At 46.8% G+C, this 19,378-nt stretch overlaps 1 protein-coding gene across 5 annotated transcripts in view; it reads left to right on the top strand.

Moving 5' to 3' along the window:
- The first annotated feature begins 1,219 nt into the window (after positions 1–1,219).
- GATAD2A (GATA zinc finger domain containing 2A) overlaps positions 1,220–19,378 on the top strand; it is a 109,749-nt gene continuing 91,590 nt past the window's right edge. For 2 of the 5 annotated variants that reach the window (XM_079772081.1, XM_079772079.1), the window contains exon 1: positions 1,220–1,600. The gene's annotated coding sequence lies outside the window, so the exon portion shown is untranslated. Of the gene's footprint in view, positions 1,601–16,289; positions 17,510–19,378 lie in introns of those variants that run through there. The other 3 variants (XM_079772082.1, XM_079772078.1, XM_079772080.1) reach the window with 2 other exon arrangements.

The raw sequence follows: 19,378 nt of genomic DNA, 5'->3' as shown, positions 1-19,378 counted from the left end.
AGCGGATTCAAATGGTCACAATATTTAGGAAAAATGGAACCTTTCCTGAAACAGACACTGCTTAGAAAAAACTCAGGGAGCACAACTTCATGGCATTTCTTCAGTAAAAGGAGTGAGGAGGCGTCGATCTGTAATTCTGCTGTTTAGAGGATGGGTGCTTGAGGTTCCAAATTTCTCCCGTTTTGGGGGAGGGTCACACAAGATAGAAACTTCCCGTTATCTTCAAATAGAAGGCCAGGGGCAAAAAGCCCCCACTGCTCTCCAGACAATGGAGGAAGAGGACCAGTGGCCCCCAATAATGCCCAGAAGAGGCAGGGTATGCTCTCCAAGTACTACTTGGGAAAGGCAGTGAATTTAGGGACCTGAATTATCCAAATTCTTTTTAGTAAAGGGGGCAGGAGCCCGAGGCCCCTCAGGTTTTCTTAGAAAAGGGAGCTGGGGTTTCGAATCTACAAAATCAGCCCTATCCTGGCAATTCTCCTGAGAAAAACTGGCAGGGCAAGAACTTCCAAGTTTCTGTTCAGAAGAGGAGCCACGGGCAAGATTTTTGAAGCTTCTCCTCAGAACTGGGGCCAGGCAAAGAATCCCGAAGATTCTCCTCAGAACAGGGGCTAGGGCAAGAATCCCCAAAGATTCTCCTCGGAAGAGGGTCGGACCCACAAGTCTGGTCAGAAAAGAGAACCGGGGGAATGAATCCATCCTGGAGAACAAGGCGGGGCCACAGCTCGCCCAGTCTCCTCAGAGCGCGCCTTACGCGACCCCGCCCACCACCGGTTCCTCGCCTGCCCGGCCGGCCCAGGCAGCCTCCGGTGCATTGTGGGTGGGGCGCCCCTGCTGAGCACTGCAGGGAACCCCCTGCCCAGTCAGTTGTTGGCCGCCCCGCAGCCCAGTCGAACCGCCTTCCAGGGTCCGAGCGAGCCGGCTACGGATTGACGCGTCTCCCAGGCCCTGCCCTTCCCGGTGCCCGCCCCTGAGCCTAAGCCCCGCCCTAACAGGTCTCTGACTGGTCCTGAGGCCCGCTCTACTTTACCATTGGCAGGCCACCTGTCAGTTACTCTGTGCCACCTCCTTGAGCCCGCCCAGGCCGCCGGCGCAATCCCGAGAGCGAGCCGGCCCGCGCGCTCATTGGCCACCGGTCGCTGTCCGTCGTGAGGCTGGACACGCCCTCTGTGGGGCGCGGATCCCTGGAGCCCCGCCCGGACCTCATTGGCCTGCGGCGCCGCCACTCGGCTAGACGCGTCTCAACCCGGAAGTGTGCGAGGCGAAATCTGCCTAGCAACCGGGGAAGCCGGGCTGCGAAGCGGGCAATTTCAGTGTGAGAGAGAGCGGCGAGACCGAGCCGCGGCTCCGAGCGCGGCGCGGCGGCTCCTCCCGCCCGGGGTCAGCGCCCCAGCGCGCGCACGCGCACCCCCGCCGCCCGAGCGCGCCTCGCGTCGCCCGCGCAGTCGGTCGGTCCTCCGTCCGTCGTCCTGTCGCTGCTGCCACCGCGGACCCACCTGAGGGAGCTGCCGCTGCGGGACCCGAGCGGACTGGATCCGACTCCGCAGCCCGAGGCCGCCCGGGACCTAGCAGCCGCCTGTGGGGGCGCCGAGCAACTTCGGTGAGTGAGGGGCCAGCGCCGCTGGTGGCGGGTCCCCGGCTTCCGGTGCCCCGGGCTTCTCTGGGGCTTCCGCTTCTGCGAGGGGACCGCCTCCAGTGTGTGTACCTTCTTGTCTGCGGGGCTCGCTTCTGTGAAGGAATCCCCTACTTCTGTAGGGGACCTCCGCTTTTCCAAGGGATTCTCCTTCTCTGAGGGACCTCACCTCTGTGAGGGACCCCACAGACTCCTTTTTTCCGAGGGGAGCCCCCTTCTCTCATGTACCCTCCACTTTTCTGAGGGGCCTCGCCTCTCTGAGGGCAGCTCCCCACCTCTCTGGGACTACCTGTCTTCCTAGGGATCTTCTGCTTCCCTGAGGGATCCCGCTCCCCCCAGGAGACACTCCTGCTTCCTGGGGTCCCTCCACTTCTCTGGGGGATCCCCACCTCTCTGAGACCACCTGGTTTCTCCATGGATCCTCCCCCACCCCCTAATTTTCTGAGGAGATAGCTTCTCTGAGCTGTTGTCCCACTTTTCTTTTTTTTTCCTTTTAATATATTTGTATTGATTTCAGAGAGGAAGGGAGAGGGAGAGAGTGATAGAGACATCAATGATGAGAATCATTGATCGGCTGCCTCCTGCAAGTCCCACACTGGTGATTGAGCCAGTAACCTGGGCATGTGCCCTTACCAGGAATTGAACCCATGACCTCCTGGTTCATAGGTCGGCGGTCACCCACTGAGCCAGGCCCCTAGGCTGTTGTCCCACTTTTCTATGGTGTCTCCCACTTTTCGTAGGTCCCCTTTCCCTCTACTTTTCTGAGTTGCTTTTTTCTGCCCCCACTTGTTTGGGTGCCCTCCTTCTTCTATCAAGCATCCCTGAACTAATCTGAGGTGTTCCTGCTTCTGTCAGAATCCTTCTTGAAGGTGTTTTCTACTTTTCTGAGCTATCCCCACTTTTGATGGGAACCCTGCTTTTTTTTTATTGTATTAATTTTAGAGAGAGGAAAGAAGAGAGAGAGGGAAACATGGATTTGTTGTTCCTTTTATTTATGCATTCATTGTTTGCTTCTTGTATGTGCCCTCACGGGAGATTGAACCCATAACCTTGGTATATCCTGATGTCGCTCTAACCAACTGAATCACACTTGCCAGGGCAGGATACTCTGCTTTTTTTTTTTTTAATATATTTTATTGATTTTCCACAGAGATGGGGTGTTAGGGAAGGGAGAGGGATAGAGAGCCAGAAACATCGATGAGAGAGAAACATCGATCAGCTGCCTCCTGCACACTCCCCACTGGGGAAGTGCCCGCAACCAAGGCACATGCCCTTGACCAGAATTGAACCTGGGACCCCCGAGTCCGCAGGCCGACGCTCTATCCACTGAGCCACACCGGTCAGGGCGGATACTCTTGCTTTTTGAGGAGTGTCTCCATTTTCCTGAGAGGTCCTTTATTACTCTGAAATGCCCATACACCTGATTGGATCCTTAGTTTTCTGAAAAAAAAAAACAAAATTACTAACTTTTCAAAAATTATTTGCCATTTCTTTTGGGTTCCCTACTCATCTATGCATCTTATAATATTTGGAGGGGTCACTGGCTTCTCCAGAGGTTCTCCCCCTAATATGGTATGTCTTATTCCTATGGGCTCCACACATCTCTGAAGTGTGTCTCCACTTTTCTAAGATTCCTCTCTTCTGATGAGAGACATGGTAAATTTCACTTCACTGAGGGGGTCCTCTTGCATTCCCCTCCCACTTGCCTGAGGTTTCCCTTATGATTTTCTCTTTTTAAAAAAAGTTGTTTGTTTATTTATTTATTTTAGATTTGTTTTCCCCCTCCTGATTCTTTAAGGGATAAACTGTCTCCTCATTTCTCCTTGGAACTTCAAGATTCCCTTATTTATCTTTGTGGGACCCACTTACCTCCATTCTGGAAGGAGAAATGTGCCTTCCTTTCAGTATTCTTTCTTGCCAGATTGGGTGGTCTTCTCTGAACTTTTACTGTAGGTTCCAGAGACCAGAGAGATTTTGGCTGGAAGGGAAATTGGGAGACAGAGATTCAGAAAAACAAAACAAATAAAAACACACATCACTGTTTTCTTGTCCCTTAGGACCTGCTATATTTGGGGGGAGCAGGCTATGTTTCCAGATGACCACCTTGGTTACTCTGTTTTTGAGCCATGGTGTCAGGCCAGTATAGAGGCAGGAGGGACAGGGCTGGAACATTGTCCTTGATCACACTATCAAGTCGTGGGACTGATCCACTTCCTGTCCCATGCCTTAGCCCTCCTTCTGCATAGGGAGTAGGGGGGAGAAAAAAAAATGCTCCTTTATGTCTTTCTGCTGCATTTTCTCTTCCTAGGCTCTCTGACTTACCCCTTGATCTCTAGAGGCTCCTCAGTTTGTGGGCCACTCTGATTTGAAAGGCAAGGCAAGAAGCAGGAAATGGGTCACCTTAGATCCAGGAAGGGTGGAACAGAGGCAAGGCACAGGGGTTTTGACTTAATTTCTCTAAGTTTTAGATGACTTCAGGCTGGCCAAAGGAAGTTTTTACGTGGCTTTACAAATCTCATGTGTACTTTTTTTAACGGCCCTCCCTAGATTCCAAGTTCACTCCAGTAGCTAATTTTATCTGCTTTGCCAAACTCAGAGCTCTCTGGAGCCCAAGTAGATGAATGCTGGCATTGAGAGATGGTCCAAAGGACGGGAATGAACTCAGTTTGAAACCTGAGTAACTTGCAACCACTTTGTGTCCATGCACAAGTTTCAGGCTAAAAAAGTGGAGAGAACGTTCCTGAAGTGGAGCTTAGAAATATAGGCTGAACTGTTTGGTTTAGCATTTCAACGAGTTCTGCACTCTGACTCTGCTCTAACTGCAGTTCACTTTACAGTTTGACTTAAGGCTGTCTCTCTCCTGTTCGTTTCCATCTGGGTCTTGCTTAATTTGAGTTCTTTGTGAAGACTCCTGCGGAGGCTATAATTTGAGTTCTAAATCTGTCGGTGGACCATGTGGACACAAGTTTCAACTCGAGCTATTTTCTTCTGTGGAGAAGTGTTTGGAGTTTCCTGGGCCCTCTGCTCCTGGGGCAGTCAAGTCCAGGCAAGAAGGTGCTACAGACCTGGTTGCTTTTTTACTGCCTTTTCCTGGTCAGCTGTAGGTACTGCCCTGAAAGGCAGGGGATAGATGATGGGAAGCTCAGGGTTTAGGGCGTCCTGAGACAGGGCAGAGAAGTGCTGACACATTTATTATTTTAAATGAAACCCATAGAACCAGCAAGATAGGGTGTTAGGGAAGGGGGAGCTTTGAAGTCAGAAGGACCTGAATCAGATTCTGGGTCTGTCCTCCTTAGTAGTGTGGCCTTGGACAAGTTATGGCACAAAATTGGTATGTTACTAAATATTTAAGGGGTCACATCTCTGTAAATGTGTGTGAAGATGCTTACAGATGGGAAGTGCTTCCTAGACGTATGAATGCAATGAAAGAATGAATGAATCTGAGATAATGAACTGGGTTGGGGGGGCAGCACATGGTTGGTGTGCAGTAAAGGTTGGTTGTTGTGCTCAGGAGATTAGGGTTTTGTCCTACACTCCCAGGCCGGGAAGCGCTTGACATTCTGCCAGGCCAAATATGCCTGAAGAGAAAGAAACTTGGTATGTCCCTTGCGAAACACATTGCCCCCTCCCTCCCAGGCTCTCTCCCCCCGCCCTGGGTCTTGTAGAAATTTTATGTGTTCAGATAGCAGATGTGAGGCAGATTTGCTGTGGGGCAGACATTTGTATTTGCCTTGGCCTTGTCTTCTCCCTCTGTAAAATGGGGTAATTTATCTTTTTTTTTTTTTATCCTCACCCAAGGATATTTTTCCACTGTTTTTAGAGAGAGTGGAAGAGAGAGGGTAAGACAGAGAAATATGAATGTGAAAAAAAAACATTGATTGATTGCCTCCTACATGTGCCCTGACCAGGGCCCAGGCCTGGGTGGAGCCTGCAGCCCAACCGAGGACCGGAATTGAACCTGGGACCCTTCAGTCCACAGGCTGACGTTCTATCCACTGAGCCAAACCGGCTAGGGCAGGGGTAATTTATGAGTTAAGGGCAAGTAGGGAGATATATTACTGTAATTGGGCCATAGGCAAGATAGATTATAATGAACTTTAGGAATTGTGGGACGAAGATAGTAGGAGTACCATAAACCTAAAGGATCATATCCATATTTTGGGACTGCTTGAATGAGTGATGTGCAGCAGTTACCTGGTGAGTGGTCTTTTAAACATTAGAACCTTGAAATAAGAACTGTTTTTTTAGGGTAATGGATCAGATTTGGGGACAAAAGACTGGGAAAGAGATGTATAAAAGCATTTGACACGACACAATAATAGTACATTGAGAGCGGTAGTGTGTGGCTTAGTGCCCATGAGGAGATCAGAATTCACCTTGAGCTCCCAGGATAGAGAGAGCTGTGGGGGTGGGGTTGAGGGCTGGGGTGGGCAGGACAGTTTTTTGTGTTTTTTTTTTTTTTTTTTTTTTTGAGAGGATTCTTTCTTAGCAATTAGTGGAAGCCCTAAAATCATGGCCGTGAGTTGGGCCCAGCCTTTTTCACTTCCTAGTGTGGGTACAGATGGCACATACCCCAGATAGTTAAAACCCAGGGGGAAATAATGGGTGAAAATCTGAGCTAGGTCCCCATTGGGCTTCTCCCAAGTTTGAGGAAAAGGGGTGTTCCTCCCCCCTCCTTGAAATATCCCCATTCCTTCCCTTCATGTGTTTCTCTCACACACACATAAAGTGACTTTACTATTGAGGCCAAGAAATATCCACCAATCTTAAATTTCTCTTAATTCGTTAAAGGACAGTTATTCCATTCTATGGGAAAGGAGCAAAGTTTATTATTACTAACATATACGAACTAAGGTAAACAACTTTAAAAGGGATCATTATCCCTTTTGAAATTATGCTGTGTCTCTTGTGTGCCATAGACTTCATTCTGGTGGATGGTGGCGCCACTACCAAGTCTCTTTTATCTAACAGGAAGTTTTTTAAACTTTTTTTTTAATTGAAAGATCCTTACAGCAATAAAAACCCTTGGATAATTAGAAATGATATTGATCTAGGTACATTTATTAGATGTAATGTAATATGGTTATCCATTGGTGGGCAGCTCTAAAAGGCATGTGCGTCCCAACATTGCCCAGCTTCTTACTCTGGACAATAAACTGTTGATTTATATAACTGAAATAGCTAGGGAAGTCAGGGTTTCCTTCCTGTTGGAGACAGCACAAGGGGGCATTAAATCCCGTGGGATCTTGATGATAAGAAAGAAGTTGAACTCTTTTGGAACTGGGAAATAACTACTCTACCAAGTTGTTCCATCCAAATGAATGGATGGTGTTATTTTTGGTATTAAGTTTGACTCTATCCTCTCTGCAGCCTGGCTGCCTTTATTTAATACAAATTTATTCCTTCAAACTGACCTATAAGGGGCGTTTGAACTCTCAAGTAAGGGCTCTATTTACCACAGATTTTCCTATGTGGTCATAGGTAGGTTTTCTTTTTTTTTTTTTTTAAGTGCAATTTAGATTGGATTGAAAAATAGAATGTGTTAAGGCTGGCCAGTGTGGCTCAGTAGTTGAGTGTTGACCTATGAACCAGGTCATGAGGGTTTGATTCCCGGTTAGGGCATATGGCTCGATCCCCAGTGTGGGGCCCATTCAGGAGGCAGCCAATCAAAGATTCTCATCATTGATGTTCCTATCTCTCTCTCCCTCTCCCTTCCTCTCTGAAATCAATAAAGAAATACATTTTTTAAAAGAAAGTGTTAAATATTTTGGCTCATGTAATTTCTTATGCCAGCAAATAATTCAGCAATGTTTGTGTGCCTGCCATGTGCCATGCTGGACACCTGAGCAGGACAGATGCAGTAGGCTCTCCAGGAGCTTACATCCCAGTAGCAGACAAGTGAATGAATGAATGAAAGAATATTATAGGGCTTCATTGGGAATATCCATGGGTGTTGGAAGCTTGGGGTGGAGTTTCTTTGATGTTTAGAAGTGAAACCTCACTACTCTTCGAATTTCCTCACTGGGCTCTTTGCTTCTGTTTCCTCCCTCTATAACAAGGCAGAAATTACGGCATTTTCCCAGTTGGATTATTGGCTGTTGGCATTGGTTGATCCAGGATGATTGTGGCTGTAATTTTGGAGTAACTAGAGAGAGAGTCTGGGATGGTCCTGGTCAGGAGCACTTTCAGCTTTGCTTTTCTTGAAGTTGGTGGCAGCGTGTTTTGGAATCCTGTGGCATTTCTTCATGGCAGCGCATATTATGCAGAGATAAACAGCACTAAAAGCCCTTCCTGCCTTGTTTGAAACCTTAAAAAAACAATTCAGACAAGGGAAGTGCTTGGCTGTTATTTATGGCATAGGAAAAGTGAGATTTCAAATAGATTGCTTTGTTGTGTATTGGTAGGTTCATGGTGTATGGAGTTCCTTCTGTCCTAGGGTTCCCTCTTACACTGGGTTTGGGGAAATGCTGTTTTGACTTTCCCATGTTGTGGCCAGATTTTTTTTTTTTTTTTTTTTGTGGCCAGATTTGATGTTAGTTCACATAGGTCAGTTATGTGACAGGTGCTTTTCTTAGGTAAGTGTTTTGGTGAGGGAGCCAGAGAGAGAGTGGATACTCATTTGGGGCACAGGCTCCCCCGGGAGAGGAGTGTTTTTGGTTAGTCTGTTTTCTTCTTACCTTCTACCAAGTACTGACTCTGGAGGTGAAGAGGAAGGCCCAGGCCGGAAGTGGGCGTGAACAAGTAATGCAACTGTGCATGTGACTAGGCTCTCACCTCTGGGTTCTGCTGTCCTTGGAAAGTGGATGCTTGCTCCCTCCTCACTTCCTGTTCCCTAGCCCTCCAGTCTGAGTTCTTGGGCCCCAATTTGAGCATAGAAAACATTACTTTTTCCTTGCTAAGCTGATTTATTAGAGTTGGGAGCACTTGGCAGCTCTAGGGTTCAGCTAATGTACTCACAAACTCAGAACTCTGGCAGAGTGGCCAACAGGATGATTTCCTGTTGCATTATCACAGCGTTCCCTGCAGGAGCTTGCTTGTAGAGGGATGCTCTGGAGATGTGTATAGAACTTAAGGAAGCAGACAGATAGGTACTTCTGTAAGAATGTGCTCTTGAAGAATGGTTTACTGTTAATTTGCCTTCGCTGCTTTGTAAAAGTACCACGGGAGGCCCTGTGTATAGTAGAAGCTTTAGAGTCGAAAAGCCTTTGGTCTGTATCCAGATTTCATCACTTGCTGGCTCTGTTACCTCAGGAAAGTGACCTAACTGCAAGTGGCCTAAACTCTTTGAGCCTCAGTCTCCTTATATGTGGGGTATGGATGGTAAGCATGAAGTCAGCAATCAGATTATTGTAGACGCCTTATAAATGGGTTGTTACAGAATCGTATCAAGGCTGACTGTTTCTCTCCAGGTTGGCACCCAAGTTTGGACAGCTATCTATGGCAGTTAATACTGCTTAAGATCAAACCAGTTCACATTGGGCTCACAGGCGTCTGTGTATGACAAAGGCCTGTGAACTACAAGTTCCTGGGTTGGATGATTTTTCTTATTGAGTTCCCTCAGTTCATTGTAGTCTTACACTGGGTGTACAGTTCTTGCCATAAGGACTTGCAGTGCCTCCTGAAGCATAACAGGGTAACTAGGTAAAAGACTCAAACCTATATTCTATGTGGCTGCCGTATGTGCTAGCAAAAGCCTCACCTTTGTGGGTGATGGAAATATTCATTTAACTTGCTAAGGGTCAGACACCTGCCTGGACATAGGAGCTCATAGGGTACTAGGAAAACACAGGCACATTAACTAGTAAGTTTAGTGAAGTCCTGCAGTTGTATCAGGGAAGGAGGGGGCGATTTAGAGGGTCAGCAAAGGAAGGGGTGATGGAGAGAGCTACTTGTTAGTAAGTAGGTGGCTAGACATTCTGAGGAGAGGAATAGCATGGGTACAGGCAAGGGCTTGGCGGTGAAAAACAGCCTGGTGCGTTCCCTTGACCTGTGGAAGTTATGCTCCTCTAAAAGTCAGAGTTTGACCTGGGTACCTTTTAAAAATATATATATCTTTTTATTGATTTGAGAGAGAGAGGAAGGGAGAGAGAGAGATAGAAACATTGTTGAGAGAGAAACATCATCTATGGGCTGCCCCCCTGCATGCCCCCTGGGGAATTGAACTGGTGACCTCCTGGTGCATAGGACAACGCTCAACCAACTGAGCCACACTGGCCGGGCTGAACTGGGTACCTTTTTTTTTTTTTTTTAAATATATTTTTATTGATTTTTTTACAGAGAAGAATGGAGAGGGATAGAGAGTTAGAAACATCGATGGGAGAGAAACATCCACCAGCTGCCTCCTGCACACCCCCCACTGGGGATGTGCCTGCAACCAAGGTACATGCCCTTGACCGGAATCGAACCCGGGACCCTTCAGTCCGCAGGCCGACACTCTTATCTACTGAGGCACACCGGTTAGGGCTGAACTGGGTACTTTTAATAAATAAAGCCCAATGTTACCTTCAAAGGTAGGAAGTCTTGCCTGGCTGGCGTGGCTCAGTGGTTGAGCATCGGAAACAGGAGGTCATGGTTCAATTCCCCAGTCAGGGCACATGCCTGGGTTGTCAGGAGGCAGCCGATGGATGATTCTCTCTCATCATTGATGTTTCTCTCTTTCCCTCTCCCTTCCTCTCTGAAATCAATAAAAATATATTTTGAAAAAATATAGGAAGTCTTATAAAATGTGCCATAGTAGGATTTAAGATGAAATTCAAATTAAAATCATATCTAAATTGAGCTCTAAATAGGCATTTTTAAATCAGAAACCAATGATGGCTTAGTGAAATCAGATATCTAGACTTCTTTGTAATGGTATGCAGTCTACATGGAGTTTAATCTCTTAAGGAGCTTCAAGAGAACAGAATTGGGGGCTGCTTCTGAATTTTTTTTGAGAATTTTCATCATTTAAGATGGTCTAAAATTCTTAACATAGCATACGTTTTTTAACTTACATGGCATTCAAGGTTTGACTTATATGTATAATTATAGAGCTTCAAAGCTTTATATTTTACTTCTCAGAATATCTCTATAGAAGGTTGACTTTTGCCCTGAATTTGAAATAGAGATCTTACTCTTCCCAAACCATAAGTTGGTAAAATGTAGGCCTGACCAGGTTAGCATGCAAAGAGGGCCTGGTGTTTGTTATCAAGCTGTGAAGGAGAAAACTAAGTAGACCCACCACCTGTATTTTTCTATTGTGAAATGCTGGGCACCAGGGAAGGAGGGAGAGTACCTACCCTATTAGGAAATCTTTGGGAGGAATGTTTTCCCTCCTTCTTACGTTAAGTTGGAAGATCTGCCATTTAACAACTAGGGAGTGGGGGGCGTGATGTGGATATCAAGTTTTTAAAACATGTTTTTTTTCATGTCTAAATCAAAGATGTTTATTAGCAGACCGATGATGTGACTAACACTCTTTGCTGAGCAGGTTTGAATAGGTTGATCTCTAGACTTAAAACTGTCATATAGCCTTTCTTTTTCTGGTAGTTTTCTGATTGTTTTTCCCTTTTAATTCTTTAGTAACTTCAAAGACTTAGGCATTTTTTTTTTGGTAAGCTATGTATAGACAAGAAAGAGATATTCCTTGCCAACTGGTGACACATGCAGATGGGAGATACACTTATGTTCATGATGATACTTCTGAGCTGTTTGTATTTAACCCTTTAGAAAACCATTTGTGCTCAGAACTCTGTAATAGTGGGACATCAGGGCCACACAGAAACTAACTGCAGAAGGAGCCTGAACCCCACATTGCACAGACACAAAGTGGTTCAGAATTGTGGTTAGAAATGACACTCAGAACAAAGCACACACATGTTGACAAAGTGGCCCATCTCTAGAAAGCTGTCTTTCAGAGAACTTTTCAGCATACATGACAGGAATGAGGCAAATGGTGCTGATCTGTTTCCCATAAACTCCTCATCTAGTGTAAGAATGTTGTGATTTAAAAAATGACATTTGTTGCCTGGCCGGTGTGGCTCAGTGGTTGAGCATCGACCTATGAACCAGGTTGGATTCTCTGTCAGGGCACGTGCCCAGGTTGTGGGCTTGATCTCCAGTAGGGGGCGTGCAGGAGGCAACCGATCAATAATTCTTCATCATTGATGTTTCTGTCTCTCCCTCTTCCTTTCCCTCTGAAATCAATAAATATTATATTTAAAAAATAAATAAAAAAAACATTTTTTGTAGCAGCTGTAATCTGTCAAGAGTATTGTATTTTTCATGAAGCATCAAAGTACTCAGAAAATCAAATTCACATAAAAATGAATCTTTTCCTTTCCTTTCCAACCAATTGCTTTGTAATCTCACCATGGAAGCATGAATTTGGGGTGAAATAAGAAACTTAAAAACAATTCTTTCTTAGAGATTGTGGTTATCTTGTCCCGAAACTTAGTGAAAACAGTTTCAGACTTTAGAGTACTAAATATGCAAAGTAAGGAAAGTGGTTAGTGCTCTTGTTCATAAGGGTACTTAAAAAAACAACAACTCGGTACACTTTTGAATATATACACTTTATTCTTTAGAGAGCTTCTTAGAAAACAAGTAGGTCTGCTTAGCTTGTGAATTTAAGCAAGTAGTAAAGAGTTCATTCTGTTTTATTTATTTATTTTTTTAAAATATATTTTATTGATTTTTTACAGAGAGGAAGGGAAAGGGATAGAGAGTTAGAAACATCAATGAGAGAGAAACATCGATTAGCTGCCTCTTGCACACCTCCTACTGGGGATGTGCCCGCAACCAAGGTACATGCCCTTGACCGGAATCGAATCTGGGACCTTTCAGTCTGCAGGCCGATGCTCTATCCACTGAGCCAAACCAGTTAGGACGAGTTCATTCTGTTTTAAGAGAGAATGGCATCGCCCTAACTGGTTTGGCTCAGTGGATAGAGTGTTGGCCTGCGGGCTGGAGGGTCCCAGGTTTGATTCTGGCCAAGGGCATGTACCTTGGTTGCAGGCACATCCCCAGTGGGAGGTCTGCAGGAGACAGCTGATTGATGTTTCTCTCATCGATGTTTCTAACTCTCTATCCCTTTCCCTTCCTCTCTGTAAAAATCAATAAAAATATTTTTTAAAAAGACAGAGAGAATGGCATCTAGAAAGTTTAAAATATAATGAGTCTATCTCTTTTCAGCTCTTTCTGCCCCAAACCCCCTCCACTTCAGGTGTAGGAAGCTCTGGCCTTTGCCTTTGCTCTGTCGTTTTGGATGCCTTGGATGCTCATCTGTTAAAGCTGGCACAAATGTCATATCCACAAAGATTTGCCGGACCCTTCCCTAGGCAGAGGAACAACCGTTTCCTCAATCTTTTCCTATGAATGTTTTTTTTTCTGCATTGAAATCATTCTGTGTCCTTGTGTGCCACCAGCCTGTGAACTTCTGGAGCTGGTGCCAGTAGGCTCCTCATCCTGCTAAAGTCGGGATGAGTGGTGTCTTAGACAGTTCTTGTCTACTAGTGTTTATCATATAAGACATCTTAAGTTTTGTCCCTCAGAAACTTTAAAGAAATTTCCTTATTAGAAACAAAGAAGTACAGTACCTTAAACATTCAGTAGGTGATGTTACTCCTTTTCAGTCAGTTTCACACAATGTGAAGCCTTTGACCAATTTCTGTTATAAAAGAGGACAGGAACTTGGATTTTGGCCCAAATTTCTTTTCTTTAGTCACTCTGTTGTGCAAGAACAGGCTCAGATGGTGTTTAGAAGTTTATCTAATAAGTACATTAGAAAGATAATTAGAATATTTTTGTAGTGGCTAGGGTGGAAGAAGGAGGCTTAGCTATCATTAGCAATGATCTGGCCTATGAAGGATATGAAATTTAAAGTGAATTTGGAAGAAAATTTTGTTTAACTAAATTTTTGTTGTTGTTTTTTAAATTTTTATTGATTTCAGAGAGGAAGGGAGAGGGAGAGAGAGATAGAAACATCAATGATGAGAATCATTGATTGGCTGCCTCCTGCATGCCCCACATTGGGGACGGAGCCCGATACCCCGGCATGTGCCCTGATTAGGAATCAAACCTTGACCTCCTAACTCTTAGGTCGACGCTCAACCACTGAGCCACGCCAGCTAGGCAATAACAAGTTTTGAAAAAAAAATTTTTTTTTTTATTGATTTCAGAGAGAGAGGAAGAGGGAGAGAGAGATAGAAACATCAATGATGAGAGAGAATCACTGATTGGCTGCCTCCCATACGCCCCCACTGGGAACTGAGCCCACAACAACCTGGGCATGTGCCCCGACCAGGAATTGAACCATGACGTCCTGGTTCTTAGGTTGATACTCGATTACTAAGCCACACCAGCTGAGCTAACAGGTGTTTTTAAAATATTATATTAACTGGTATCTATTTAATTGACTATCTTATTCTTAGGATAGAGGAAAAACTTCAAGAAAAATATGGTTCTAGCCATAGTTGTCTGTTAAGAGTTTCTCCAGCTTTAGAATGGCATCTGAAGGTGATTGCATCATATTTCATAATTACCCAGCTGAACTATTCGCTGTTTAGTCCAGTAGTAGGTAGACACAGAGGCAGCCTTTAGTCCAGGGGTGAGGAACGTCCAGCCTGAGGGCAAGGCCTGCAAAATCATTTGGTCTGGCCCTGCCAAGGTATTAGGGGTGAGTTAATTAAATGTTTGATCAAATATAGCAGGCTAATTTTTAAAAATATATATTTTATTGATTTTTTACAGAGAGGAGGGGAGAGGGATAGAGAGTTAGAAACATTGATGAGAGAGAAACATCAATCAGCCGCCTCCTGCACACTCCCTACTGGGGATGTGCTCGCAACCAAGGTACATGCCCTTGACTCGAATCGAACCTGGGACCCTTCAATCCTCAGGCCGACGCTCTATCCACTGAGCCAAACCGGTTAGGGCGCAGGCTAATTTTTAAGTTGATAATTTTGTATGGCCCTTGAATGATGTTTTAAATATCCAAATGGCCCTTGGCAGAAAAAAGATTCCCCACTGCTGCTTTACTACAAGCAGCCTCAGCATTCACCAGCTTGAGCATCAGGGACCCCAAACAGGTCTGGATTCACTGTCGCCTTTTCCATTTACATACCTGGTTCTCTCTTCCTATCTCAAAAATAAACCTTGTAATGATGTCACCCCACCCCCACTCCTGCTTTCCCTGCTGGAGGTGACACGCCCACTGGAGCAGCCCACCTGTCACCAGTGCACACCTCAGTCCACAGGGGTGTGTCATTAATATGTTGCAGCTGATGCCTCCCTCTGAAAACGGTGATTGTCGCCTTGGTGACTCACACAGAGCTTGCCAGCTCCGGCTCTGGAATCCCTACATCTATCTCAAGTCTCAGGTCTCCCACCTTACCACACTTTGCTGTTTGTAGTTAATTAAGTTAGCATTAATCAAGACCCATGTGAGGAGCAGTAAAGTAATATTTTGCTTTAATATACATAATCTGATTAATTTTTGTAGAGTACAGCATTTCTCAAAATATACAGCTGCTGAATTAGAGTGAGAATTCTGGATATTTGCTTTAACCTATCCTTGCACTTGGGATCAGGAGCTTTCTGCATTCCTATACCATAGTCACCTGTTTGAGAATAAGACAGTCAGGTTTTTGAAGTTGAATTTTTTTGTAGCAAAGCAAATTGCTGACAAAACTGGGCCAGGGTATGCCTTTTGGGGGTCAACACTTTGTATTTTGTATCATTTTTTTCAGATTTGAAGAATGCTTCTCTTTTTACCCAGGGGAGGTTGTGTCAGATATTGCATTAAGCAGTTGGAAGATTTTGGGGTTGGGGTGGTGGAATCAACAGAAAAAAGTTGCCAATTATGGCCCTGGCTGGGTAGGTCAGTTGGTCATCCCATATGCCAAGGTTGTGGGCTTATTCCCTGGTCAGGGCACATACAAGAATCAACCACTGTGGGGGGGGAGGAGTGGGGAGAATCAACCAATAAATGCATAAATAAGTGGAACAACAAACAGATATTTCTCTCCCTTTTCTCTCTCTCTAAAATCTATAAAAAATAGTTGCCAATTATGTGTGGAACTTAACACAAAATTAAGATGTACTGTTTTGAACTTGATGGGGAGAAGCACATAGTAGAAAAACAATTGTTTTTCTAAAACTTGTTCTACATTAAGTGTTTTTCAAGTTTGAGGTCAAGAGCAATCATGGGTCGAAATTATATTGATTCTCTTTTAAAAAATGAAATAGAGCTCTAGCCGGTTTGGCTCAGTGGATAGAGCATCCGCCTACGGACTCAAGGGTCCCAGGTTCCATTCCTGTCAAGGGCACATGCCTGAGTTGCGGGCTTGATCCCCAGTGGGGGTGTGCAGGAGGCAGCCAATCAATGATTCTCTCTCATCATTGATGTTTCTATCTCTCCCCTTCCTTCCTCTCTGAAATCAATAAAAATATATTTTAAAAAAATGAAATAGAAAATATCCGAGTACACCCTGGTCCGTGTGGCTCAGTTGGTTGAGCATCCTGCCATTCATGGGAAGGTCTCCCATTTGATTCCCCCGTCAGGGAGCCTACAGGAGGCAATGATCTATATCTCTCTCTCACATCGATGTTTCTCTCTCTCTCTCTCTCTCTCTCTTCCTCTTCCTTTTTAAAGATCAATTTTAAAAATGTCATAAACATATTTTTAAAAAATAGAGTGCATTGCAAGTGGTAAAGGTTTAGTTGGTGAAACTTGTTTTAATTGTATGAATATGTATTAGGATGTATTATAAAACCCCCATTATTTAGGAGTCTAGATGTCTCATCATAAATTATTTGTATTAACGTGGGGGAAAAAACATGAAAAGGGCCTGCCTTTTTTGGCAATTCTTCAGAACGTGATCTTGACATTGAGAGGCTTCTTGTAATATTATATTTTTCCTATTCAAATTATGTTCTGCTTTATGCAGTTTAATATCTCCAAAGGCCCTGCTCTCTCAGGTTCACCTGTGTTTCACGTGTTTCCTTCATGTCACTGAGAGGGAAGGGTGAGATTTGCTTTCTTGGCGGGGGGTGGGGAGGGTAACCTCCTCCCAAAGGCACTGGGGGGCATATTGAGAGGTAACTGGAGAGGGAGCGCTGCCATCCCCAAGTGTCTAGAAGTGGATGGGTCTGGAGCTTACTTCGTAGAACTCTCTTCACTGCCATGGAAAAGTGATGCTTTAGAGTCGATCCCCTAGAGGGGAGCTTCTTTGTGACGACTCCGCTGGGGAGGCATTCTGACCTCGGTTTTCAGAAGCAGCAGAGTTGCTGGAGGTCGCGCAGCTCAGCTGGAGTGAGGTCAGCAGTGTATGCGTCGCGAGCGCGTCGTGAGTCAGCGCTGGGCGCGGCCGGCTGGCTCTGCGGTGGGTGAACTAGCCGCAACCCCTCGGTCCTGCACTGGGAGCCTGCCGGGGCCCGCGTGGGAAACCAAACCCTTGAGCGCGGTCCGGAGGTCGTTGCTTCCGGGGGCGAAGTCAGCATTACCCCGCCCCGACCACGCCCTTTACCCAGACCCCGCCCCTGGTTGCTTAGCCCCGCCCAGCCGGGCGCGGGCGGGCGGCGTCGCCTTTAAGAGCTCCCCGGTGTTTTGGGGGCCGCGGGCCGGGCGCGCTGACCTGGTGCGCATGTCCCGGGCGGTGACGCCGGCGCCGGGCTCCATGTGTGCGGCCGAGGGGCGCATTATCTGGCCGGCGGCGCGGGCGGTCGGACCGGCGGAGCGTGCGCCGCGGGCCCGGGCGGCTCCACAGGCGGAACGAGAGCGCGTGGCCCGGTGCCCCCGGTCCCTCGGCCGCCCGGCCCCGCGGGCGCCCCCGCCCCTCGGCCCCACGGTCCCGCGAACCTGCGCGCTGCCCTAGGGCCCGGCCGGCCCGCGGCCCGGTAAGTTCCGGACCAAACTTGCTGGGGGCCGGGGATTGGGGGCCGGGGCTAGGGGCGCCCAGGGGAGTCTGGAGCGGCGGGGGCGGCGCTCACCAGACAGGGTCTGGGGGTCCTGAGAGACCCCCGCGTGAGCGTGAAAAAGTGAGGGCGAGTGAGTTCTACTCCTTGTATTGCGGGAGCGTCTTTCTCATGCTGCCCTGGAAAGTTCCGTGCCCTGTCGCCGCTCGGGCACGTGGGGGCCGGGCGGGGGTCTGGGCAAATCGCGGTGTCGCCCAGTACCTCCTGCGTTTTCACCAGAGCCAGGGAGAGGCCGGGCCGCGAGGCGCTGCTTCTGAGCGGCCCGGACTGGCGGGTTGGTTGGGGTGGCAGGCGGGAGGCACGTGGGTGCGAGGGGCGGGGGACGGGCGGGCCGTGGGGGTCCCAGGCTGGCTGGGCCCGGCCGCGGCGCTGGACCCCGTGGCGGCGACGGCGGCGGATCCCGTGTCAGAATAAGAGTCCCCGCGCGCCCACGCCTGCAGGGCTGGCCCTCAACCCTCCCCCCCTCCGCTCTCGCCCTTCCTGCCTGACCCCCGGGAGTTGCAGGATCCTTCCCCTCTCTGTTTCAGCCTTTCACCGGGCCCTACTCTTTAAATTTGACTCACCGTCTAGGCAGTGGTTGTATTGAGTCCTTTTTTCCCCACCTGGAATGGGTCTGCATCAGTGACTAGACAGCAGCAGCTGTCCTTTTAAAGGGATTATTGCCAAGAATCGGAATTGATCACTTCAACGAGGAAGGGCTTATGGGCAGGGCCTCAGCCTAGAGCGTAACTTGGTGTGTGAGCACACAGGGACCCAGAAATGAATGGGAACCCCTTCTTAGATAACTGAATGACAACACTTGAGTACATATTTCTGCTCTATCCTGGTAATTTTTCAGGGATTGCTTGATTTTGTGTATCTGACCCAAGGTCTTTAGGTGTGTAGTTTATCCTTATCTTAAGAGCTTTGGATTCTTTAGACCTAAGTCCGGGTGAGTCACTTGAGCCTTTTTCTCTGTTCCTCACCCTTTTAGTTCTTTAAGTTTTCTTGGAGTTCACAGTGCTTATTAAGTCTCTGTATGTCTGTTTCCCACAGTGACACCTTCTGGCTGTGGCAGCACAGAGAACCTGACCGACGGACAGGCTTCTGTGCATTTGCTTCAGTCTTGCTGATATTCTTTTTCTTCTTTCTTGTGGTAGCGGTTACAAATTTTATTTTAAGTTAGATTATGTGAAATAATGTTTGCTGGCACCTGATCAGTATTAGTGATTCATATGGTAAGATCAGTAGCTTGTTAGACCTGACAGCAAGCTATGGAGGAGTGCTAATAGATAACACTAGCCCCCAGATTTGAGTGCCTACTGTATGCCCAGGTCAGTGCACAGACATCTTCAGTACCCGTAACAATCTGATGAGGAGGAGGTAGTATAGTCCTCTCTTTATAGGTGAGGAAACTGAGGCTCTCTTGAGTGGTGGAAAGGCAGAGCTGGGCTTGAACTTGCTGTGTGGGGCACCAGAACCCAGGAATGTTTTATTTGCAAATCCAGTGTGTGAGCATTTCCTGGGAGCTTTTAAAACACAAGTTCATTTACTTGTCCAGGCGCCAGTGCACCCCTACTTGGAGGTATGGGTTGACTTGGTGACACCATTTTAGTCATGCTTTGTCCTCAGAGTTACCAGCTGGTCTTTAAGGAGCTAAACGGAAGAGCCACCTCTTTGCATTCGCTTCCTCAGCTTCCAGCTCAGGAAAGGTGGCCCTTTTCTAAAGGAAGCAGTTTAGAATGAGAATTTTGAGAGTGATTTGCTAGACTCTCATCTCACTTACTCCCTCGCAGTCCTTTATCTTTCATC

The sequence above is a fragment of the Cnephaeus nilssonii genome (genome assembly GCF_951640355.1).
Source record: "Cnephaeus nilssonii genome assembly, chromosome: 5".
Lineage (NCBI taxonomy): Eukaryota > Metazoa > Chordata > Mammalia > Chiroptera > Vespertilionidae > Cnephaeus > Cnephaeus nilssonii.
The sequence above is the reverse complement of the archived record's forward strand: the minus strand, read 5'-3'. Positions and strand labels throughout refer to the sequence as shown.